At 50.0% G+C, this 25,910-nt stretch overlaps 1 protein-coding gene and 1 pseudogene across 1 annotated transcript in view; one reads left to right on the top strand and one right to left on the bottom strand.

Moving 5' to 3' along the window:
• Positions 1 to 3,382: 3,382 nt before the first annotated feature.
• LOC142843681 (tuftelin-interacting protein 11 pseudogene) lies at positions 3,383 to 6,719 on the bottom strand (annotated as a pseudogene).
• Positions 6,720 to 18,103: 11,384 nt separating this feature from the next.
• Positions 18,104 to 25,910, top strand: part of Tspan18 (tetraspanin 18) — a 137,043-nt gene continuing 129,236 nt past the window's right edge. The window contains exon 1 of the mRNA XM_075961483.1: positions 18,104 to 18,322. The gene's annotated coding sequence lies outside the window, so the exon portion shown is untranslated. The remainder of the gene's footprint in view (positions 18,323 to 25,910) is intronic.

The raw sequence follows: 25,910 nt of genomic DNA, 5'->3' as shown, positions 1-25,910 counted from the left end.
CGGTTTGAATGCTACACTCTGTGGATTGGAACTGGAAGACTGAGAAGCAGGACCCCTGCCCTTTCATCCTCTGTGGTGGACATCAGGTGTTGTCTTTTCATAGGTGCAAAGTGGGTTCATGGAGGATTGTCTGCTGAAGTCAGGGTGGAGGGGAAGGGCATGGGTTGGACTTAGGACATATGTATTCCTATCTACTGTGGACCAATGAGTACATAATAATTCTATATCTACTTATGGTTGGCAATGGATCAATCGGCTCCTACCTTAAACCCCACTTCCTGTGAAGGAGTGATAACAGCCATGATGATGGGAAAACCTTGTGGCACATGTGATGTCCCCAAGATGTCCCACAGGCGTCCCTGAATGAGTTCCTTCTGTTCTTCTGAGCACCAGTGCGCCCAGCACCCTGAATCAGACTGTCTTCCTTTCTGGTACTGTCCAGTTTTCTTTCTTATTTAGAAAGAATATCAAAGATTTGTGTGAATCTCTAGAGTCACTGGCTCCTGGATGTCTTTGGGGGTCTGCACATGCACAGGCTTTTCAGCAGCCTGGATCTCTCCCAAGATGGGTGACCTTCCTCATGTAGCCTTGCTCAGGGGTCCTAACTTGGAATCCCAGTTGAAATGAGATTCTCTTCTGGCTTTCCACTCTGCCCCTTTGTCATCACACTGACATTTGTGTCACTATGGGCTTCCTTCCTTATCTGACTGGATGGACGCTCACTGCCCATCCTAAGACTCATGCCCTGGCTTCTTCACCAGTATGTCACTGGAGCTTACAACATCCCTGTCTAAAGCACTCCTTAAACGCTTGCCCAATGAATGAATGAATGAATGAATGAATGAAGAATGAATGAATGTGTAGGGCCACTGAAGGGCCAGGCCCTAGGCAGTGTCTCTGATACTTCCTGAATGCCTGACTCACCTCCTCCATTCTTTGTCTTCTATTTCTAAACGAACAAGGGTAAGAAGGAATTTTCTGGAAACAACTGTAAAAATGCTCCTCTGTTGTGACCCAGAACAGGGATGGAAATGGCTGGAGAGACAGCATATCTCTAGAACCTTCTCCCAGTAACCCTGGCTGCCACTAGCCACTGTGTCTTATTTTGTGTCCTGAGGCTGGCCCATCTTACCACTTCTGGTGTCATTGCCACCAAGTAATCCCCCTTAGGTTCAGCTGTGATGATTCTAGTTGAGATGTCAACTGGCAGGCCACAGGAAGCCCAACTGTCTTGGTCTTTAGCAAGGCAGGTAGCTGCTGAGAACACCTTCCCTGTCCTCAGGATGCTGCTGTCCCAGGCCTGTGGGAACATCTCATATTTCCACCCCCTTTCACCTGGAACAGTTTTGGATAGAGCTGAGACTATGTGCTCCATTCATAGCTGGAGAAGGGTCTAGAAGGGAAACACAGAGCAATGGTGTTTGGTGAACTTCTACCAGGTGTCCCAGCTGACCCAAGGCATCCCAAAACTCACACTGAAGCCTCAACCTCCCCTTCCTCAGAATGTGACTGTGTATGCCTGACCTCGGGGATCTGGGCCTTTAAAGAGGGGGATAAGATAAAAAGATGCTATTTGGTTGGGAACTTACACCATCAGAGAAGAGAGAGGTCAGATGCTGGGCACAGCAGTGCAGGTCTGTCATCCTGTGCAGAAGGTGTAGGCAGAAGGACCAGAAAGTCGAGGCTATCTTTTGCTATGCATTAAGTTTAAGGTCATGCTTGAAACTCAAGACCATGTTTCAAAAGAAGGAAAAGAGAAGAGAAGAAAGAGCAAAGAGAAGTGCAGTCAAGACGCAGGCACACACCCAGAGGGAGAGCCAGGAATGCTGCAGGGAGAAGACATTGACTATGAACTGAGGAGAGCAGTGAATCCAAACTCTACCTTCCCTCCAGAATTGTGAGAAGTAAACATCTCCAGCTTAAGTTATCCAGCCCGTGGACCTCGTCACAGCAAGATTAGCAAACTGATGTCGCAGTCATGATGCTCTTTATGTGCACAGATCTGGCCAGTGGGTTGCAAGAGGAAGTCTGGCACAATGCTCCTGAAAGGTTGACCCCCTCTTCTAAAAGGGGCCCTAGGAGAAAGGGGATCACTCCCTGTGGGAAACATCTGGATGTACTCTGCTTAGAGCTGCTGTAATCACTTTGCTACCATGTCTACCAGAGGTGAGGTGAGTGGTTTTTGTCAGTCAATGGATTATGGATGCTTATGAACATTTAGGGAGGTTGTTTGCAAGTTGTTGGTGGTCATGGTCAGGGAGAAAGCTAAACAAAGATTAAATTCAGGGATCTCTTTTTGAAGGAGAAAAAGGGGGGATATAGTACAGAAATGATGGGATAAAAAGGTAGATTATTGAATCTACTTGTAGGCTAAAAAACAACCATTAATCTCAAATATGTTGCATTGGTATGGATTTTTATGTGTTGATATATACATATATATGTTTCCACTCTAGTTTAAGGCATTGTACCTATGCAACTCATTTAAAAATTTAATGTATAATTAAGAAATACAGGTTAGTAACTAGTCATATATAATAATCAAACCTGTACTTATGTTAGATAAGTTTTCAAGATTAAACGGATATATTTTAGATAGATAGGTGGTCTTCAAACATTTCAGAGAACTACAGAATATAGCATTTAAGTTTTTTTTAATAACATAAGGCTTTTCATGACAATGAGACACATCTGCTCCTGGCAGCACCAATTTACTTCAAAAAGGATGATGGGCATTAGACAACCTCCATATAGTTGGCTTTCAGTGTGGCAAAGCTAGTTATCTGAGCAATAAATTGCCCTTGCCTGGACTACTAACAGTATGCTGTCCAGTGGATGAGCAGAACACAAAAGAAGGTGACTGCCAAACTTGGCCAAGACAAGGTAAGACAGTCCTCAAAATTCCTACTTCACAGAAAAGTTTGTCAGATATTCTGGGCCTGTAGGCCAAAGATAAGTGCCCCAATGTTGTAGAGGAGCCTTGGGTGACTGTCTGGGCAGCCAATTGTTTCTGTCATTTCTATAGTTTTGGAAGTTGCTTGCTCTGCTCTTCCTATTTACTCAGGTATTATATCCTTCTTGGGTCTCTGATGAAGCTGAAGATGAGACAGTTGTAGTATTTACAGTTCTCCTTGTTACTAAATTCAGAAAAGAAACTTACATAAGAGATGTAAAGTTTATAACATTGAGGAACATAAGAGCTTGAGTTGTTTATCCAGGAAGATGTTTTAAGGTCTAAAAAGATATTTTTAGGATGTTAATAGAAGTTATGATAGAAAATGGTTTTGGTAAAAAACTTTGGACTTATCAAGATAAGATAAAGAATAGCGTAATTTCTCTAGATTTGCTAAATACAAATGAACTGGACTTTGTTTTTTTTTTGTGTATATATATTTTTTTATTTCTAGGTTGTTGACAAGGATTCTGCAGAAAAATTATCCCTACATCGCAAAGGTGTCTGAAAGAGTAGTTGGGTAGGGGGTGGGAGTGCAAAACCACACTACCATTGATGCTTCTGAGCACACAAAGCATGATGTACTGGCAGGGGCTCTCCCCTAGAACAAGTCAGAACCCAACCCCTTTCATTCTTAGAGTGGGTCCAGCATTTCCAAGGCCTTTGGGATTAAAAAGCATTGAAATATAAATCCCCATTTCTTAGTTTTCCAAAAGACAATGGGGTGGCTAGGTGAAGGAAAAGTATGCCAGGAGGGCAGGGTCATGCCTAATGCCTGTGTCTGGACCTTCCACTCAGATTCTGAAAAGCCTGGAAGAAATCCCACTGCCACAGACTCCACGGTACATGGACACCTTTAACGACACCTCTGTTCACTGGTTCCCTCTGCTGAAGCTGGAGGGACTGCCCAGGGACCTTTGGGCATCTCGGGAAGAGCCTGATTACCAGGACTGCGAGGACCTAGAGATCATCAGAAAACAGACAGACTCAACTCAGCCAGTGTAGCAGGGCAGCTCTCTCCTGCCACCTGCGCCAGGAGCCATGGTGCAGACCATCCTTCTCTGCCGAGCCAGGAATACAGCCCGGGCTGGCGGCATCACATCACATCCTGCCCTGGTGCTGGTTTCCCAAATAGAGACATCATTTGTAAAGCCGGTTTAAAGTGCTGTTTATCCGCGCCTGCCAGGTGTGGGCCCTGGTGTCTACTTGGCCATGTCTATGAGGCTCTGCAGGGAGGTGGGCACCCAAGTCTTCTCGCCCTGCACAAACACCACACCGCGGTCAATGTAGATGACGATGCGGCCAAAGGTGTAGAGCTGCTTGCCCTCGTGCCGCTTGCCGATGACAGGCATGAACACGATGTTGTGCTCCTCCGCCTTGGTCTCAATGAGGTCCTTAAAGTTCATGGGCACAGAGCTGGCAGCCACACCAATGCCCCTCTGAGCCATGTTCTCAGCCTCACGGCGCTCCTGCATGGCCTCGTACTGGAAGTCCTTCCTGCGCTCTGTGTGGGTGAGGTAGGCGATGTTCTCTCGTGCACCTGGCTGCATGTAGGCACCCACATTGGAGGACACGGCCCTGTTCATGATGTCAAGTGCTTCGTTGAACTTGTCCTTGACAGAGGGGTGTGCCAGCACCTGGTCTGAGAACATGGATTTCCAGCCCAGGTACCACTTGGTGATCTCCTCATAATTGGGGCTGTTACTGAGCCAGGAGCACAGCACCTGAAGCCACTTGGGGAAGAAATGCTTCTCCAGCAGCCCCACCAGGCTGGAGACTGAAATCATCCCTTCCCAGTCCATCACCCAGTAGAAGGCGTCCATATGCTGCTGGTGGGGATTGATGACGAGCTCACCCAGGCACATGCCCAACTTGGGCACGATGTTCCTGAGCATGAAGACCTCCCAGGACCCAGGAGTGAGGACCTCTTTCCAGGGCTGCAGGATGAGCTTGGCTGAGGCATCGCTGGGGTGCCACTTCTGCAGCGCGCTGGACAGCTTGCTGCGGACAGGGGAGTAGAGAGGCTCCAGGCGGGCCTGCATGAGGGGCAGCCACGGGTGGATCCACGAATGGATGGGAACAGTGTCTGTCAAAGGGTTCCAGTTGTCCACCTCCTTCTGCAGCTTGGGGAAGATGAGCTGGTCCAGGATATTGTCCAGTATCCACACAGGGATGATGGGTGCCCAGCTGTCCAGGAAGTCCACCATTGGGTCACAGTTCCTAGGCTGCCACTGGGCAACAACATTCCGAACAAAAGGCATCCAAACCTCCCACATGAGCCTGTGGAAGGCGTCTGAAGACAGGTCCTGGCTGCTGTGAGACAGAAGCTGATCATTCTCCAGGAGGCTCTTCCACTTAGAGATGATCTGGGTTCCATAGCTGCCATCCTCGAGGGGGTGCCAGTCCTTGAAGTATTCCTTCACAAGCGGGTAGACGATGGCCACAGCAAGGTCTGCACGGTCTGCCAGGCGATACTCCTCATAGTACTTGTCCTGCAGCATCTCAAAGATGCGGGCACACTCATCTAGCGTGAGGGGGTCGGTGCCATGAGGCTGCATGCGGCGCTCACACTCCTCTACCAGGGCCAGCACTTTGCTGAGGTTGGAGATGACACGCTCCTCATGTGCTAGGACCTCCGCGGTCTTCTCAAGCTCATGCGACAGGCTGACCACCATGTCCCGCTCATACTGCAGCTGACGGTCACTCTGGATGATCTCCTGCTCTGTACGCTCAATGAGCAGCTGCAGGTTGTGCTCCAGTTCAGGAAGTGCAAAGCCCGGCACCTTGGCTTCCTTGCCAGCTGTGGGAGGCAGCTGTGCCAGCAACGGCAGCCCTTCATCGGGGACGCTGTGCTTGTGGCTGATCTGGCTGTAACTGTAGTATACCTTCTGCTCCAGGCCTGTCATGTCGATAACCTTGACCTGAGACAGCTCTTTCTGAGGCGCTGTGAGCTTCTTACTGATCCTGCCCTTGGCCTTCAGCTCCTCCACAGTCTTGTAAGAGTACTTCGGCTTCTTCTTGCTCCCGCTGGGGTCTTTCCTCCACTGACTCAGCTCCTTCTGAAACTCCTCTTCAGCCTCCTCTTCTGAGTCGGCCACAGGGAAGTCCTGCAGAAACTGAGTGGTCCTCTCCGAGCCGTAGGCCCCCACGGCTCCTTTGCCTTTTCTCTGTTTGGCTTCAATGGGATTGATGATACCTTGTGCGTTCTTTCCCAGGCCCCGTCCAGGGACATAGCCCATCTTCTGCAGCAGCTTCTGCCTGATCCCCTTCGTGTGTCTCTCCCAGCTGCCAAAGTCCATGAAGGACTTGGTTCCTCCAGCAAAGCCTTTCTGGCTGGGCTTAAAATTGCCACCCGTTTTTAACTTCTTTGGTCCTAAATCCTTTGGAAAATCCTCCTGCTTCGCAGGCTTCTCGTCATCATCAGAGTCGTCAGAGTCCCCTTCCTCAGCTGCCCCTTTCTTGAGCCCCGCACTGATGAAGTTGACGGGTGCAGAATAGTCTCGGGCCCGTTTTCCTCCAAAGCTAGGCCTCTCCTCGTCCGAGTCACGTTCAGCCCACACCCCATAGGTGGCCTCCTCCTTGGTCTGCCAGTGACGCTGCCGGTTGGGATTGAACTCATTCTGGAGATCCCAATCTGTGATCTCAAAGTTCTCACGCTCGTCATCATCATCGTCCAGGTGGCCTTCCCCATCCCGGTACAGGTGGGAAAGTGACATGACTGGTCACTCGTTCAGCGATTGCGGTCCACCGGCGGAAAACCTCTGAGGATTCCTGAACTGGACTTTGTGAATGTAATTTTTACTTCATAATTGTTCTTATTGTATAAATTCCATAATATTAGAGTTAAAACCTCTCTTTTTTATTTAGACAAAAGGGGGGAAATGTTGTGGGATATTCATGCACTGTGTGAACATGTATGGCCATGATTGCTGTGCTAGAAAGCTGAACAGCTAATAGTTAGACAGGAAGTATAGGCAGGACTTCTGTGCAGAGAGAGAACTCAGGGGAAAAAGAAAGGAGTTGCCAGCCAGACCTGGAGCAAGTCGGATGAGCTGTACTATGAAGATGCAACTGAGCCATGTGACAGAATGTAGTTTTTTAAAAAGAAAGAGTAGGTTAATTAAGTTGTAAGAGCTAATTGGGAAAAAGCCTAAGCTAATTATTTTATAATTAATAATAAGTCTCTGGGTTATGATTTGCAGGCTAGTAGTCCAAAGATGATCCAACAAGACAGCTTACTACAAAACCTCATTTAAAAATTTCACTAGGGGTCAAGGATAGTTCAATGGTAAAGGCATCTTTCCCACCCCACCCTAACCCCCTCCAAAAGAAAATGAAGCATCTTGTCTGTTTGGACCTCTTGGAATCAGGACTTTCTTGGCACAGCACTTAGAGATGGAGGCAGACTGGAGAAGGCCCACTTCCAGGCTCGAGGGATCAACCAAAGCAAGTCTGATGAGGGCCACCGATGAGGTCTGACATACCTCCAAGTCCCTTTGCATTTCTCCTGAGATAACACATCTCCTTTCCTGTCAGTCATGACTTGTACAGAGAGACACATACCTGTGAACTGCAGTGACTCTCCTCCAGACCCCAACTGGAGACTTAACACAAGCGCTCTACCAACTGAGGCCTCCCCAGCCTGCCAGTGTGTTCTTCAAAGAACAAGCCAATGAATCAGTGAGTTCACAGAACCCTGAGTGGTCAAGCCACAATGCTCCACAGAGTCTTTCTCTGGAGAGGAGAGTCTTCAGGAAACCTGTCTGCTGGGGCTTGGATTACCTCAAAGTTTCTGTGATAGAAGCTCTTTTCTTTTAAATGGTCTCTTTCTGTAACCCAGGCTGGCCACCAATTCTCCATCCTCCTGTTTCTACTTCCCAGATGCTGGGATCACAGGTGTGTATTTACACACTCTTCCAGTAAAGAACGTCAATCCCAGAGGCAGCAGCTCTAGAATGGGGGCCCATGAGACATGTTAGGTCATGAAGGCCCATCCCCATAAGTGGTGGATGGATATTATTATAAAAAGACTCTATCCTAGACTAAGAAATGCCAATCATATGATCAGATTAGGATGGATTGTGTCTGGTTTCAGATGATCAAACAGCACCCCAGAAATGTGCACAGTTGGTTGTATGTCAATCAAAGGTGTAGCTAGGCATTTTAAGGTTGTTATCTAAAGACCTGAAACAGAGCTGGCCTCCTGTTTACCACCCGAATCCTCTTGCTTCTCCCTTCTCCAGTATAGAAGGCCAAACACTAGCACCAGATTCTTGAACTTTATAGGCTCCAGAACAGTGACCCTAACATATTCTCATGCATTCGCTGTGTAATTATAAGTTATCCTCCTCTTCCAGCTTTCTGTGTACAGTCATTCATTGCCCTTGAGTCTTTGGCCTCTATGGAGCCTTCAGAACCTCATTCATGCGTTCATTCATCCACAAAGCATTTGCTTAATATCCATTTTGTAAGAAGATGAAGTAGACACTAGGGCTTCCAAAGCATTTATGGTCACTGTATCAGACCCTTCTCCAACCAGGACCTTTCCACAAACTGTCTCATTGCCTTAAATGCCAGCCATCTCTCCCTGTCCCTATGAATCCCTAAAGTCCCCTGCTATTCTCTGCTCTGGAAGCCATCCTGATGTTCATGACACAGGAGATTGGGTTGTTCAGCATCCTCTGCACTGTTATCTGAGCTTCTCAAACCAGGTAATGTTGAATTGAATGTATATTAGTGAAGGGCTAGTACTTTGCCCCAAGCACCTCCTACACTTGGCTAATTTCATCCTGGCTACGGGCCCAATAGGATGAGCTTGTCATCCGATGTCCTAACATCTTTTCAAAGAAATAATCAGCCAAGTCCCTTGGGAAATTGAGTGACCCTCTCCAGGTTATGGCAGGTGGAGAGACGGCAGGCCTGGTTAGATCCAAGTCCTAGGGTCCCCAGAGATGTTTTGCATCCTGACTGGGACTGGTTTATATCATCAACACTGGACTTCCCTTGTGGTCTCTGAGAACCATCACAACTATAGCAATCATCCTACCTCCAGTCTGTTGCATATGTAGAAAAGAACCAGGCCCACAGTCACTGTGCATTGGAAAAGGAGATCAGCCATGTGGCAAACTCTGTCTCAGAAGGGACACAATGGCTGTGTGTCACCTTGTGTCATAATCTATACCTTATGGGTCTCCAGGTCCCAGCCCTTTTCTGAAAGCCAGAAAAGAAACAAAAGTGAAATTGGAAGAAAGAGACAGAAGAAATGGAACAAGAAATGGAAAACGGGAAGAGAGGTAGAGGCAGACAAACAGAAACAGACACAGCGAGACAGAGACAGAGCATCAGAGAAAGAGTGGAGGTAGACAGAGACAGACACACTGAAAGACTGAGAGACAGAGACACAAGAAGAGACAGGGAGATGCAGAGTCAGGAAGACAGAGACAGAAACACAAAGATAGACAGACACAGGAAGACAGACTAGAAAGAGGCAAAGGAACAGACAAAGAAATCCATCCCCCAACCGTCTCTCCACCTACCCACATTCAACCATTTATCTATCTTCCACCCCCACCTACCCATTCATCTATCCATCATCTTTCAGTCCATACATAGACTTTCCAAACCATCTATTTATTATTTGTCCATCTGTTCAGTTCATCTACCCATTCATCCACCCATTCTTCATTCAATCTAAAACCAAGATATTCATGCACACATCCATCCACCCATCTACCTACCTACCCACCACTCACCTCTCAATCTATTCACTAATCTGTCCCCTACCTAATAATCCACATACCCACCCATCCATCCATCTACCCACCCACCCATCCATCCATCTACCCATCCATTCATTCACCCATCCATTCACCCATCCATTCATCCATCCATTTATCCATCCACCCACCCATCCATCCATCCATCCATCCACCCATCCATCCATCCATCCATGCATCCATGCATCCATCCATCCATCCATCCATCCATCTACCCATCCACCCATTCACCCATCCATTCACCTATCCATTCATCCATCCATCCATTCACCCATCCAGTCATCTATCCATCCATCCATTCATCCATCTACTCACCCATCTATTCATCTATCCATCCTCCATCTATCTACTCATCCATCTATCCACCCATCTACCCATTCACTCATTTACCCATCCATCCACTCTTCTACTCACTCAGTTATTTCTTTAATTCAGCAAAATAAAGCAAACCCAGGAGGGCCTTATGCATGTTAGATGAGAGCTCTACCATGGAACCAAACCTTTAAGGCCACTACAATGGATTTAACTCTTGAGTTTGAGTCTTAGAATGTTGCCTGATGACTTTGATATCAGGTGCTTGTAGAATATTGTTTGTGGAGAGCATATGCTATTTGGTCCCCACCAATTTTAAATTTTGTAACGTTTTAATTCCATTTTGCTAAAGCTAATATTTATCTATCATTTGTTTTGTTCATTATTTTACTTCTTGAGGCAGGGTCTTATGTAGCACAAGCTGGCCCCCAAATCCCTATGTAGTCAAGACCTGTAACTTTTGATCTCCCTGCCTCTGCTTCCTGAGTGTTAGAATTACAGACTTGCACCTCCATGCCTGGTTTATGCTGGGATTGATTCCGAGGTTTCATTCATGCGAGGCAAGCGCTCTTCCAACTGAGTGACATCTTCAGTATCTCTTGTTTTATGTTTTTATTCATCACATGATTTTTGAGTTCCTTCTAGGAGCCAGCACTGTGAACGGACCTTAGAATGAGGCTGTTGCCAAGCAGTTGGTTCACGCATGCGCAGACTTGAGCTGCGGTGCGCTGTGCTGTAACTGAGGGTCTCAGGGTCTCAAAACAAAGGCTGGATTCTTTAAAACCAAGGCACTAAGCAAACATTCTGTGAAGCTTTATGGAGCTCAGCTGTTTGCACTGGGCGGGTACCTGCAAGGAACACTCGTAGAGACGCTTATCTACCTTGTAATTGGATCTTGCTCCTCTGTCACCGGGGAGTGGTCAGACAGAAGCTTGTCTCCAGTTTATTAGAGCTTTACATGATTGAGATGAAAAGGAGGGGATCAGTGGACAGTTACAGAGGTGGAGAAAAACCAGGAAGAAAGAAAAACTAGGGCTGAAGCAGGCGTTTGCAACTACGTCCTGCTGTCCACAAGAGGCAAACTTGGCCAAGCCATTTACCGACCTCTGACTTGAGACGCTCCTCTTCTGGTCAAAACCGTGGCTGGTCTGTTACAAACAAGCTCTACCTGTTCCCCTCTGCCTGAAGCCTCATCCCTTGCTTTTCTTCCCACATGATCTTCCATCCTATTTGGCAGACCACAGTGGGGAGGTCAGCAGGCTGCGCTGTGACAAACATGCACTGTCAAGGCAAAGCTGGCTGCTGGCCAAGAATAAGATGCGGGGGTTTGAGGTGAAAGGCTTTGGGGGGGTCCACAGTTGGCGTGTGAACCTACTGTTCCCATTAAGTGAGTCAGGCAAGATCAGAACATTCCCTTAGTAAGAAAATCCGCCTCTCTCTGGAAAACAAGGATGTCGTTAGGCAGGATGGATGCATACACAGACTAGCACCATCACACCAGGACACATGTGTCTAGACATGTACAGACACCCACAGAGCTGCACCAACACCTGGGGACAGAGGATACCGAAACACAACACAGACCTGAACCATTACATGGGGATGCACTTGTGCCTAGACATGGACCTGTACACATGCAAGCACACACATGCACCAGGGCAGTCTGTCACCCTGGCTGCCCCATTCAAGGACTCTGTAAACACCACAGTGGGACTCAGTCCCTGGTACCCACCAGAAGGGCCTGGGTTTCTGCTCACATTTGTAAGCTACTATGGAACGGAGAGGGGGCTGAGACAACAAGACCAAGCAGTTACAGGCAGCAAGGAGACATCACCAGGTGCACCAGGGTGCAGGGTAAATCCCAGCTCTGCTACTTAGCTAGGAGTATTTGTCTCGTGACTCCGCCCTCTGACAGAATGGGGATGATAACCAGGGTTCTTCCAGCACTGTCTTGGCCAAGCCCACAGCACTGGAATCTTATGGGAATAACCATTTCCAGGGCTGGGGGTGGCTCCGGGTTCCCCTTGTTTTGTACATCTGTTTCAGAGACCCTGACACAGACTCAATGGGGTCCCAAGTGAATGTTTCTTCTGAGTCTTGTGATTCGGAAGTGTGGAGGGTGTAGACCCTCAGTGGGCGTGTGGAGGGTGTAGACCCTCAGTGGGCGTGTGGAGGATGTAGACCCTCAGTGGGCGTGTGGAGGATGTAGACCCTCAGTGGGCGTGTGGAGGGTGTAGACCCTCAGTGGGCGTGTGGAGGGTGTAGACCCTCAGTGGGCGTGTGGAGGGTGTAGACCCTCAGTGGGCGTGTGGAGGGTGTAGACCCTCAGTGGGCGTGTGGAGGGTGTAGACCCTCAGTGGGTGTGTGGAGGGTGTAGACCCTCAGTGGGCGTGTGGAGGGTGTAGAGTCTCAGTGGGTGTGAGGAGGATGTAGAGTCTCAGTGGGTGTGAGGAGGATGTAGAGTCTCAGTGGGTGTGAGGAGGGTGTAGAGTCTCAGTGGGTGTGAGGAGGGTGTAGAGTCTCAGTGGGTGTGAGGAGGGTGTAGAGTCTCAGTGGGTGTGAAGAGGATGTAGAGTCTCAGTGGGTGTGAGGAGGGTGTAGACCCTCAGTGGGCATGTGGAGGGTGTAGACCTTCAGTGGACGTGGGGAAAGGGTATGATGCTTGCTTGCTTAAACTGTCCTAGCAAAGAGCTACCACTCAAGTGACACAGAAGGACAGACAGCTGTCACGTCAGGTTTCGCCTCCCTTGGGTGGCTTCCTTCTGGCCCATCTGGTAGACAACTGTCCTAGGTGCCCCTTGGTTTGCTATCATATGTCTATTTCTATGTCCATCACTCCACTTTGACAGGGACACTGGAATAATTAGTGCTTTATCTAAACTTCACCACCTATAGAGACCTTATTTTTAAATAAGGCTGAGGCACCAGGACCAGGATTAAGAACTCCACCATGGCTTTAGTGAGGAGAGAATCCAGCCTGAGCTGCCTGGAGGACCAAGGTAGCAATAATCCCTCTTGCTGGAAGGACCTGTGTGGAACTTAACTGTGTTGTTGTGACCACTGAGGAAGATCTACCAGAAGCCAGGTGGCCTACTCTGATCCCAACTGCTGCCGGTGCCTGAGCAGGCTTCCAGACCACAGCCAGTGATGACTCTTTTCTTACCACCGAGCACCCAATCCCTCATCCTCTGAACCCCATGTGATGGGGTCCTTCAGCTTCCCCACAGGCAGCCCTCATTGTACTCTAGGTAGCTCCCCGTTGTTCCCCTTTGAACAAATGGGCTTCCTGATTGCCCCTGCCCATGGACTGTGAGGAGGTTTAAGTGAGCAGGAAGACAGTTAAATATCTTACCCATGTCTAGAAGATCACTGGCACTCCACATGTTAAAAGACAATGAATGAAAATAACAGAGGCAAAATAGCATGACTAAAGACACACAGTTGATGAATGAAGGTTTTAAATCTGAGCATGTCCAACTTTTCCACCCAGGCATGGGCAAAAGGAAGCGTTTCCTGAATGGCAGTTGTTGATATCATCCCATTTGTTCAGAGTTTAAAGAGACAGTGAGGGCGGGCAGAAGTGCAGTAGGCATCGCCAGGTGCGCATTCTCCATGCCATTCTCATACTTGCTTTCTAGAAAGTCAAGCCACAAAGTGCAAGAAGAACCTGATGCAGCCAGAGGCTCCAGACCCCTGCCCTTTCCTGCAACATTTGTGTGTGTGTTTGTGTATGTGTGAGTACACACATGCATCCAAATATTCCTTCTCTGGGGTGGAGGAGGTAGTGCGCCCTGGGGGCCTTGTACTAAAATCTCAGACACATGACTGGGCTGTCTGGAGTGCTGCATTGGGAGAAGGGCAGAAAACCGAGGTTGACAGCTGCTCCAGGACCTCAAAATGCAAGAGCACAGCTCTCCAAGCTTGGAGGAAACGCTTGGGACCCAGGGATTTATTTCTGTGAAAGACTTTGGAAAGATAAACAAATGCAATCACTCCTGGGTGTACATTTAATGAACTGTCAATGTTTGGGGAAATGATTGCTAATTGCACATAAAAGGAGACAATTCAGAAAAAAAAACAAAGGCGACAATGATTAAAAATTTCAAGTGTAGACTGCCTTGGGAAGGCTGGATTAGACCGGAAGGTCAGCCCCCTGAGGGTGGGGGTGAGGCATCCCCCAGGCTCCGCTTTACGTGGTGTGGACCACGTGCCTTGCCGGAGATTTCCCTGAGAATCTCACCACCGTCAATGACAGAAGGGTGGTCACCTCAGTGTCTTTGGGAAGATCGGGTGGCTTGGGCTGGCAAGAATAAAATGCTAGTGAAGGAAGTCTGCCCGCTGGAGTTCAGTCCCTGGAACCATATAAAGTTAGGAGAGAATTGACTCCACAAGGTAGTCCTGTGACAGCCATATGTGTGCCCCGTCACCACACACACACACACACACACACACACACACACACACACGAAAGGAGAGAGAGAGAGAGAGAGAGAGAGAGAGAGAGAGAGAGAGAGAGAGAGAGAGAGAGAGAGATCAGAGCCTTTAAGCTGCTAGTTCCAGGCAGTACAGTTGGGGTTCTTTATGTCTGAGGCAACCTCCACTGAGGGTGCTGGAGACCCAAGGCAGCATTCCGCAGTAAGAAGTTCACTGTCTCCTGGCCATAATGTAACAAAGCTGGAGGCACTGGCTTTCGAACTATTTCTTTGTAAAGGACACATGCTCTTTTAAATCTCAAGTGGATTTCCATGGCACAGAGCCAATGACGAAGGGACCTAATTGAACTGGAACAAGGAGGTGGTGTTCCTGCCATTTTTCATGATTCTCGGGGTATTGGAGCGGGACCTGACAGCCCAATCAGAGCCCATGCTCATGTCTAGGGCCCCGTGCTCCAGTTGGAAACACTGAGGACTGGTGTGGGCAGAGTTCCAGGCTGCAGGATGCTGACTTCTGATTCAGGGCTCTCTGTACAGGATGTCACTGCAGAAGTTTGCTCCAGGTGTCCCGTGTCCAGAGGACACCTCAGCCTCAGCACCTGAGTTGTCTAGCCCAAGCTGATTCTGACAGACCTGAGACTTTAAAGCCAATGAGACATTTGGGGCTTTTTCTTCTAGTGAGTGTTAGAGAAAAGAACCTTGAAGAACTTCTTGGGAGAGAGGTGAGTGTTTTCAAAATCCATTTCCCCCACACTTCCTATATCACTCTCCTGTTGCCATGACAGCCACAGCTGAAGGAAGCAGTTTCATTTTGGCTCACAGTTTGAAAGGCGGACAGTCTCGAGGAATACACAGTGAGGAAGGTGTGGCGTCTGGCCATGTTCATCCACTGTCAGGAAGTAGAGATGCATTCTGGTGCTCAGCTCCCTTTTTCTTACTCTCCAGTCTGGGACCCCAGCCTGTGGAATGGGGCTGCCCACACTTAAGACAGACCTTCCCACTTCAATTAACATAAGTTAGTAATGCCCTCATAGACAAAATCAGAGATTCACCTCCTAGAACCTAAGACCTAGATGATTATAGTTTCTGTCAAATTGAAAATATTAAATACCACATCCCTCCCTAAATCAGGGAGTCAAGAGATCCCTGCCTGGGAGTCAAAAGGCCCATGTCATTACCAGGACTCCCCATCTGTCCAACCTGCCCTGCTTTCTCAGCATCGCCATATTACAATGAATTCTCCACATGGTTTTTGTTTTGTTTTTTTGGAACGGGCAATGAAGAATCTAGAACCTTCTGATTCTAACCTGCACTCTGCTTGGTCAAGGCTGGCTGTCCTTTCCCTGGGCTGCCTTTCTTCTCTTCCCACTCTATTTCCTTGGAAAATTCCTTTGCCTTCCTAGAAACCCCAGAGAAGCTACAATTTGGGGAATTTTCTTGCTCTTTTGATAGAACAGTTAAAGGGATCCCACGGGTAGTTTGCTCAACTTTACCTGTGGAAGCATTAAGACGGAAATGGTTGTGTGCACAGGAAACTAGTCTCACAGGGACAGAGTATGGCCTATGTCTCCGGGAACTAAACTTTCAGGGGTCCCTATTTTGTGGGAGAAAGAAGTGTTTTTACTTCTTATAGGTATTTAGGTATCACATTTCCTGATGTGGGGGTGTCCCAAGATGATTGCTAACACGTTTATAGATCCTTTCCGATCTTCAATGATCTTCAAGAGGGAATAAGCCTAGGAGTGGTCAGCCTTTCTTAGGCGAAAGAGCCAGTGGGATCTGGTTACGCTTTCTTTTATTGTGGCTGAAGATCCATTGTTGTAGTTTAATGACACCGTTTTATTCACACTGTGTTTGTTTTTATGATATCCTTCTATTTATAGCAACCTGGCACTGCTTTTCCATTTATGGCTGTGGTAGGACATATCACTGTTTATAAAAACAAACTTGTTTAAGTAAAACAAAATATAAAAGAAGTGCTGATGTAAAGAAAGCCGTTAAGCAGGCAGCCCTCAGGCTGGGGCCCAGCCAGGCCCATGTTCTGAAGGAGGCAGGAGACTGAGGCCTGGAGCTAGAATCCTTGTCCCAGCTGGGTGTGAGCTGCTGCTTCTGGGGGTGAAAGTCAGGTTGTCAGGCCTAGTGGTGCCTTTAACCAGTGATGAACCATCTTATCGGTGCCCAGCCTGTGCTCTCTTTCCCTACACCACTCTGCCTGCTTTTACCAGAGCTAAATCTTCAAAAGCCTCCCCATCTTTTCAAGCCCGGGCCCTCATCCGGAGTTTGATTCTCACTGAGTTTCTGTGGTCCTAGGAGGCCCAGGCCAGTTGTCCTTTACAGCAACAACCTTGAGTTAAGGACCTGTGGGGGTTCTCAGCTAGAGGGGCCAGCCTCCCCTTGACCCTGTTCAGGAAACTGGGGAGGTGTCTATATATTGACAGAATTTCATAACCATGTGGGCCCACTGAAGAGCAGAGTCCAGACCTGGTCAAGAAGCTGTGTGCCTCTCTAGCAATCCGTCCTTGGCCTCTCTCTCGACTCTGTGAAATGGTTCAAAGGGCTAACCCTGAAACCTGAGACATCTTACTTTTTGGACTGCTGGCCCAGAAAGGCCAAGTCTTTCTGTCTTCCCTTCAAAACTCAGTCTTGCATCCTAACCTTACCGACTTTAACATCCAAGGCAAGAGCATCTGTCCTGACATCAGTGGGCCAAGAGATCTCCTTCAGACTGCAGTTTAACTCTTCTCTCTCTCTCTCTCTCTCTCTCTCTCTCTCTCTCTCTCTCTCTCTGCTCTCTCTGTGTCTCTGTCTCTCTGTGTGTGTCTCTCTCTGTCTTTGTGTGTGTGTGTGTGTGTGTGTGACAGTACTTTCAGTGTGGATATTTGTCAAAGCTGGGGCATTGATAATGCCAGGGAGGGAACAAGCATTGTAATCTGAGTCTTCTCATGACAGTTTCTGTTAGGTTGTGATTCATATATACATTCTTGTGAATTTTGTATGGACCCCGGTGTGGCATAGATTAGCTGTCTCAGTGAAACCCTGTGTAGGGCGGGAAAGAGAGCCTCGGGTCTGGTCTTAGCAATGACTTGGTTTACAACTGATGTAGTTAGGAAGGCTCACCAGGCCAGAGGCAGTCACCAGCGATGAGACTTAACAGTGCTTGCTGCACCGGATCCTACTAGGTATTTCCCTGGCAGTGAGTGGGAAACCAAGGGATTATGTCGCAAAGGAGAATTCCACACTTCAACCCTGCAGTCACACCCAAGGGTGGTGGTGACATCAGGAAAGCTCCACAGGAATAAATGCCCCAGTTCGTGCCAGCCACCCTTGCCCTCCTCGAGCAATCTCCTAAATTCAAACACCACACAAGCATGGGAAGGAGGCTAGGGGCGCAGGGTCCATCAGAAAAGCACGACTCCAGAGATCATACGCTAGCACCGGGTGAGAGGGCAGAGCGGCCATGGGGAGGCAAGAGCCAGGTTAGCCTAGAGGCGTGCCAGCACTGTGGCGGCTGTAGTGGCGACGGGAGACCGAGGGGCGGAGGCTAGGGCGGAGGAAGAGGGAGGGCGGGCTGGAGGGTGGCGGGAGGTGTGGCCGGCGGCGGTGGCGGGCGAGAGGCTGCAGCTGCCGCTGGCGTCTCAGGGGCTGCTGACTGCAGGCGGACGCCGCGCCAGGCTATCCTGAAGCCCAGCTGCGCCAGGCCTCCTGGCCCCGGCCCCCAACGGGCGTCGCCGCTTCTCGTCGCCTTGACGCCTAGCCCAACGCCACCGTGCAGAATTGACTGCGCCCCGCAAGTTGCTAGCGCACTGTGCGCCCGGGGAAACTTTCCCTCGCGTCCGGGCCTCTGCCAGGTAGGACTCGACCCCTGCGCTTCTCTGTGCATACTGGCTCAGGAACATTGCGCGCCCCAGGGGAGATCTAGAACCAGTGTGGGTCCCAGGACGCTCGGGGAAGCGGTCACCAAGTTCTACTGCGACTCCCCTGGGGGAGGGGATAGTGCCTCCTCGTGTGACCCCGAGCACGCCCCTGGTCGCGGACTTTGCCCAGGTCAGGTGCAGCGCCCATGGATTCCGGGGGCTCCAGCGACAACAAGGCGGCAGGTGGGACTCTCAAGTCCGGAGTGTTGGTCGGGGATGTACTAGGAGGAAAGGGATGCATCCAGGTGACCCTGAGCGCCCACAGGTCACGACGGGAGACCCGGAGAAGGGCTTGGGTGCGGCGAATCGCTGGCCGTGGTGGGGTACTGAGGGCGCGTCGCCTTCGTGGGACCCTGGTGGCCGGCCAGGAGAGTGCTCTTGAATTTGTTTCCACACTCGGGCTGTCATTCCCTGCGCGGAAAGGTGTGCAGCTCCGTGGATGTGGAGGCTACCGGGCGGGTCCCGCTGCCGGATGTGGGGTGTGGTGGCCGCGGGTTCCCAGCGTGGCTGGCCGCGGTGGGCGCGCGCGGGATCGGGGTCCTGCTTGCGCTGGAAGAGTTGCCTCGCCAGGGGGCGCACTTGCTTGGCCCGGTGCTTCCCAGACCAGACCAGGATCTTCACAGACCGCAGCTCCGCAGATACACCACTGTGCTGCGCGGGGTCTGTCTAGAGGAGCGCCCCACCTTGCCCCAGCGAATCGGGCTGACAGCCCCACTATGAGACTGGGGTGCCTCGGCGATAACCGGATGGTGTCATGAGGTGATTTTTCATGGACTGTAGGCAAGGATGAGTGAATGATTTACATCTAGAAAAACAAAAACAAAAGAAACTTTAAGTGGACAGTGAGCTGGCTTGGAGACAATGGGATAGAACCTTGGTTGAGATATACTTGAAGTTACTGAAACCCAACACTTTTTGTAAAAGTGGCTTCCTTTGTCCTGGTCCTGGCAGATCTCTGGGCGTGGTGGGCAGGACTCCTCCTCTTTCTGGGCACAGGTACATTGGGTGAGTGGTGGGGTCCCTTAGGAATTTTTGTAGTTCCATTAGAAGGGTTACACTCCCCAGCCATCCAAAGAGCACCCCATCACCTGGGTCCCACACACATCTATCTGATCACTTCCCAAGCACCTGTGAAAACTCACCTTCCATCCCTTACTCTCAGACGGGATGCCTGTGGGAAGGGACATGCTGACATCCAGCCAGAGTCGTAGGAAGTGTCATCTTTGTTGTGCGAAGAGCTGTTCATATTGAGGGGACTCTGTGGGTGACTAGTGCCTCGTCTTCATCTCTAAACTTGTCTCTCCTCTCTGCGACCCAAGAGAGTATAAATGATCTCACTAGAGACGGTGACTTCAGAGTGACTGGAACTTTCCATGTGTCCTGGCTAGGAATCTGTGCTCACCATCCCAACTGCCCCCCACACTCCTGCGAAGGTGAGGGAAAAATGGGGTGGATCCTGAGTCCCCAGGAGACAGATGGGGTCCTGGCTGCAGCGTGGGTAGAAACCACGTGTGTTTATCAGATGCTAGTTTCTGTTAGAGGGAGCAGACCTCAACTGGATTCTGTGTGGGATACCAGAACTGAGGCAAGGAGGCAAAGGGAAGGTGGGGAAGCCCTTGTCTCTGGGTTCCTCTTTAAGGCATTCCAGGGTCAGAAAACAAGTGTTTGGTTTGGTGTGTGTGTGTCTGTGTGTGTGTGTGTGTGTGTGTGTGTGTGTGTGTGTGTGTGTGTGTGTGTGGTGTGCGTGTGTGTGTGTGCTGGTAGCCTGGTAGGACAGTCTCACCCTTGGAACCTGGGGATTAGCCTGTCCCCCACCGTAAGGGCCGGAGATTCTGAGTGCTGTCTCTCTGCTTGTTTCTCACCCCAACGTCCACACTGAAGAGAGCACAGACTCTCCACCCTCTAGGGCTACTCATGTCTCTGCTTCTGTGTTGTGGACTCCAGGTAGATTCCCAATCTGTGACTTAACAGTAATCCAAGCCTGGGCCTATTTCTTTGTCTTCTCTGTCCTCAAGAACAAAATGCCAGTCAGGCACTGAAGCTCCAGGAAGCGTTGTAGGAGTGGACCTCTGGGTTACACATAGGACATCTTGGTATGAATCCAGAAAGGACTCCCCACCTTTTAATAACTGCCACACCAACCTGAGAATAGCTCCCCGCTTACTAAATGATGCCTCAGTGCCCTGGGCTTGGGGTTGTTTGGGTTTGGAGTCAAGGGATTAGGGGGATTTGTGGGAAGGGCTGGTAGAGGGGAAAGAGCAGATTTGAAATCCAGCCAGTCAGTTTATCAATGAGGCCTTGGATGAACCCCTTTCCCTGTGATCCTTCTTCCCTGTCTGCAAACAGCTGCAGAGATGGAGGGGCCTTGTGACTTAAATCCAGGGAAGTCTCTTGGTGATCTGGACAGCTATGCTGGATGCTGCCCTTAGTTCTTCGGGGGTTCTCCAGGTTGTTTGGCTTCCTCTAGTTGGCGTCTGGTACTAGAACCCAGGGGTAGTCATTCAGCTTGTGTGGACCAATACCACACATTGGTGTTTGGGGGCAGGAAGAGGGTAATAATGTTCTGACCCATCCCTGTTAAGAGGGTCACAGTAGCCAGTGCCGGTGTCTTTCTCTAGGTGCCTGTCCAGTTCCTGTCTCCTTGGGGAAAGCCGGGGCTTGAGACTAGACAACACGTTTTAGCAGCCCCCACCCCTCCCTTTCCAGAGGGCTGCTCTTCTGGTCCATTTCATCAGCCACTGAGAGGGGAAATCAGGAACATTTGTCTGCGCTCAGCTGGGACCTCACAGAGAGAGCTCAGAACCAATACTCTGAGGCAAACACACCAGCTTGGGCTTCTCTTGCCCCACAGGCTGGCAAGTGTTCCATCTGATGGAGTGGGGCCGATCACAAGTGTTTCATACAAAGAAAGGCAGACTATAGATGGTGAGCCCAGGTCTGCAGCCGACACCACCAGGCTTTCACTGGGGCCCTGATTATCCTGCTCTCTCTAGCCTAGACTTCTGGGTCAGACATAAGCAGAAATAGGCTCATGAATGGTAGGCGCGCGCGCGCGTGTGTGTGTGTGTGTGTGTGTGTGTGTGTGTGTGTGTGTGTACACTGGGAGATTAGTCATAGTAGAGTAGACAACCCAGAGAACCAGGAATTGATCGATCATAGACAAGACTGTGTGGCCTCAGCTAAGTCACTGCCCTGTCTGAGCCTCAGGTTCTCCATTTGCTTAGAAAAATCACCGTGTGATGATCAGAGTACCTGGGTTTAAATGCTGTCCACCCTGCCTGTCAATTATGTGACTTTAGGTCACTCAACTTCTGGTGTCTTCCATTTTCTATAAAATGGAATTAGCAGTATCTCACACCATCAGACTGTAGTGGACCCTCAGTGAGATGGTCCTAGTAAAATATTTAGCTCTGTAGCTAGCGCACAGCAAACACTCTTATCTTCCCATTGTACTTTAGGGACAGGAGACAATGGGAGCAGGTTGGTTGTCAGGTGTTTTCTTCCTTTCTTACCTTACCGGGGCAATGCATTTCCTGGTAGTTATTTTCACAGTAGGTCCTGTCCCTGTTGCAGGACAGCCAGTGTGATGTCTAGTCCCTCAGTCATTATCCACCAGTCTTCCCTGCTCCACTCTGCTTCCTCTCCTAACTGGGTACCGTGACCACCTGAGCTGATGAGAAACTGACCAACAGCTTCCAACAATACCCCAGTCACCGGCTCTTCTTCTAAAACCCTTTGGGCCTTCAGATAAATTCTCTTGGACTCTGTGGGTTCCCTCTCTGGATTTGGGCTGGGCCAGGTCTGAGGTCTGCAGAGTGGGGCTATGTCTCCTGTCTTGTCTGGGGAAGCTTCCTCGGGCTGCTTGGGAGGGGAAAGTCCAGGCTGCACCTATGTCTCTTCCCCGGGAAGGCTATTGCTCTGAGTGATCTTGACAGTGACATCTGCATGGTACAGACACTGAGACTGTTCCTATGAGTCCGGGCTAGACCACGCTCCGGCCTCATCGCTTCTCGCAGGGTTTTTAACTATTGTTTCCCTTTCATAGGCAGGAGAACGAGGCTCTGAAAAACATGGAGTCGGCGGTGGGGCTGGGGTTTGAGATTAGCTCATTTTGGCTCTTCATCTTGTGTGTTCAGCCATTGTGTGGTTCTCCTTCCTGTGACCCCCAGAGCCCCAGTGGGTACCTTTGAAGTTGGGCCACCCCCAACACACCTCACACACACACCACACCCCCCACACCCCCCCACACATATGCTTTGGACCATTCTTGCTTTGTGCACCTCTGAGAGCCCCTCCTTTCATCTTACACGTATCACTTAGGCACCTTGGAGACAGGTGGGTTAAAAAGGTTTGGGGACATGGTTGCTCACAGAGGGGAACAATCTTAGGAAGCAAGAAAGGGCTGTAAGGAAGAGGTGTGTTGCTGGCCTGGATCTGCAATTGTCTTGCTGTGCTGTGGCCTCTAATTCCTTATCTCTGAGAATGATGGTACTTGTGTTCTGTTAAGCGGACACTAACTGCTGCAGCATATGATACCAAACCTCCATGCCTGAGCTCTTTGCTCTCCCTGCTTGCTCTCCTTCTTGTCCTCTGTCCCTTCTTTTTGGGGTGCTTGGGATGGTGACCCCGGTATGTATATGGCTGCTCTGAACCATGTGAACCATGTAAGTGGCACTGATGTCACTGTTGAAGGAGAAGAGGATGGTGGGAATGCCAGCAGGCACTCCACGCTTTAGCAGGAGTTGGTACATTGGCCAGATCTGTAACCCAGTCCTAATCAGCTGCAAGGGAAGCTGAGACCACAAAGAAACTCCAGCTTGGCATTGGCATTAGCAGCAGAGTGCCGAGATGAACGTTTAAGGCTCCTTGGGATGACTGGGTCACCAGCCCTTCAGACAGACTTATTTTTAACTGGCCCTGATTGCACACAGTCTGCACATGGGGACCTTATTTCCAGGTGTTCATATTGGGCCTGGGACACACTGCAGGGTGATGGGGCCGAAGGAGCTGACAAGGGGCACTTGACAAGCACACTCAGCCATCTCTTGACTTTCTACCTAGTACTCTATGGCCTCCTTTGGCTTGCTGAAACTTATTACTTTGAGAACTTTCCAGAACCTTCTCCAAGTTCTTCTAGTAGGTACTTCTGTTCTTATGTCTTCCCATTCCCTCATAGAGTGACTCTTTTGTGTTTTGGTTGGTGGGAGTGGGAAGTTAGGGAGGCAAGGATGCTGAACTCATCTGGAAATTGAGGAGAAGGCCAAGGATCTTGTTTTAGGTACACAGTGTGCACTAGAGTGTGAGTAAGAGAGAAGCGGGCAGCTCTAGCAGAACTGCTAAGACAGGCACCCGGCACAGGGACAGGCACCCAGCACAGAGACAGGCACCCAGCACAGAGACAGGCACCCAGCACAGAGACAGGCACCCGGCACAGGGACAGACACTGACTAAATGGTAAAGGTTCCAGATCCTGCCCACCCATATGACCTCAGGATTGGGCTCTCTTGATGAACTAACAGAACTTCAGTTTGGAGCGGGGAGATAAATTGGAGTTAACTACCACTTTCATGGGTTCTGAGCCCAGAGACACTGCTGGGAATGGCTCCCTGCCAATCACCCTGCCCCCACATGGCCATGTCTACTGCTAGGACAGATTGCTTTCAGGCTGGCCAAGTGTGTGCAGCCTCCTGGGGAGCAGGCCGGGCCACCTGCTTCCTGACATTCAGGGGCCCTGCCAGTGGAGCAGGCACTGCCTGTGGCTAAGCCCAGCAGGTTTAACAGGCACCCGTTGGAATGATGGGGCCGAGGCTGACTTTTTGGCTCCACTCACACAGAACGGCTCTGTGGACCCCACATGCAATGCCTGAGGGCTTGATGCAAAGAGCAGAAGAAGGAACGTCTCTCGGGGGTCTGGAGGGCTCAAACACCCAGATCCCTCCCAGATACCAGAATCAGAGGAGGCAACTTGTCACAGGGCTTAGGGACAGGCATGTCTAAACACAACCACTTGGTTGTGTTCAAGTCCCTAGCCAGCCTGGCAGCCATGACTGATATTTGTCCTTTACCCAATCCCCTAACTTGTAGTGCCTTCCTCCACACTGTTCTGCACTTGGCAATCACTCACGCACCCTGTATCAGCCTGCCTTGCTTTAGTAGGGCGATTCCAACAGCAGATCCTGTGATCAAGGATTTGAGGGCCAATCCTTTATGCATGAAAAAGGGAGTTCCTCCTGTGGACTTTTGGGGCCCAGACCTTTGGGGACTCTGAGCCACACCAGTCATTCCACCTGGCAGGGGAAGCTCGCTGGTTGGTCACCAATTTCATTGTCACACAAAATGATGCTCCCAGAGACTCTGGCTTCTGTGCACGTCCAGCCTGCCGACTGGTGAGCCCTCGAGGGAAGCAGCACTTTCCAGCAAAACCCTGGAACTCTTGCTGTACCACAGGCGGGGTGGGCGCGGGAGTGCGTTGGAAGCACAGCTCACTTGCCTGAGGTAGAGGCATAGATTTGTGATGGATTCGGTCAGCAGCATGCATGGCCACAGTCATTCTCTGCCTGACAAGGGACTGAAGTGCTACATAGACCTCAGTAGATAGCCAGCCTGTGGGACTTCTGCCCCTCATGATTTCCTGGCCTTCCCTAGCCTTTCCATGCTATCTGCCCAATCCACTGTGGTCCCCACAAGCATCATCTTGGCTTTTCTATCTCATGGGGTCCAAAAGCCTGGGCTTGGTATAGTCAGGAAGAGTATCCAGGCCCTCCTGAGGTCTTTGTGACTGCAACAGCAGCAGGTAAAGGTGGGGGCCATTACCATTTCCACTCTGTTCCAGACTGTGTTGTTTCTCTTCAAGGGCTTTTGGCTGTTGTTTGATGCTTCTTTCCAGAGGGTTTGTTTTTTGTTTTTTCTGCTGAGAGCCAGGTGCCGAGCCAAGGCGAACAGTGGTCTCTGAGGCTCTGCCAACTTACCCAGTGAGAGAGCACACCCAGCCAGGTGAAGGGTGCTTGGTGTTGCTGATGGGCCAGAGTGGCAGCATAGGCTGAGCTTCCTGGGGGCTTGGGGTCCTTCTCTCTTTTGTGCCTTGTTACATCAAGGAGACCAAGCTCCAAGCCTGGTGGCCCTAGTGGGCCTGGGAATACAGCATCATCACAAAGTGAATGAAGTTAGACTGGAGCTCACACTTGGTCTGCAAATGGCTGCCCCCACCTATCGTTATGGAGAACACTGGACTGGAGGTCCAAAGCCTCCAAGACTTGGGTCTCTCTGTGTGAGCCTGTATGTATCTGCTTGTATGTGGGTGTATGCAATACATATCTAGGTGCTTGTGTGGACACATGTGCAATGAAGCCAGAGGTCAGTGTTGGGTGTCTTCCTTTGTTAATCTCCTTCTTATTTTTTTGACAAGGGGTCTAAAAAGAGGCTGGACTTGGTGCTCGTCGATCTGAGGCCAGTGGGCCTCAGTGGATCCAACCACCTCTTTCCTGGGGTAGAAATGCATGCTACAATTCAGCTCTTTTGTGGA

Source organism: Microtus pennsylvanicus, chromosome 2, assembly GCF_037038515.1.
Source record: "Microtus pennsylvanicus isolate mMicPen1 chromosome 2, mMicPen1.hap1, whole genome shotgun sequence".
Lineage (NCBI taxonomy): Eukaryota > Metazoa > Chordata > Mammalia > Rodentia > Cricetidae > Microtus > Microtus pennsylvanicus.
This window is presented reverse-complemented; position numbering and strand designations above follow the sequence as displayed.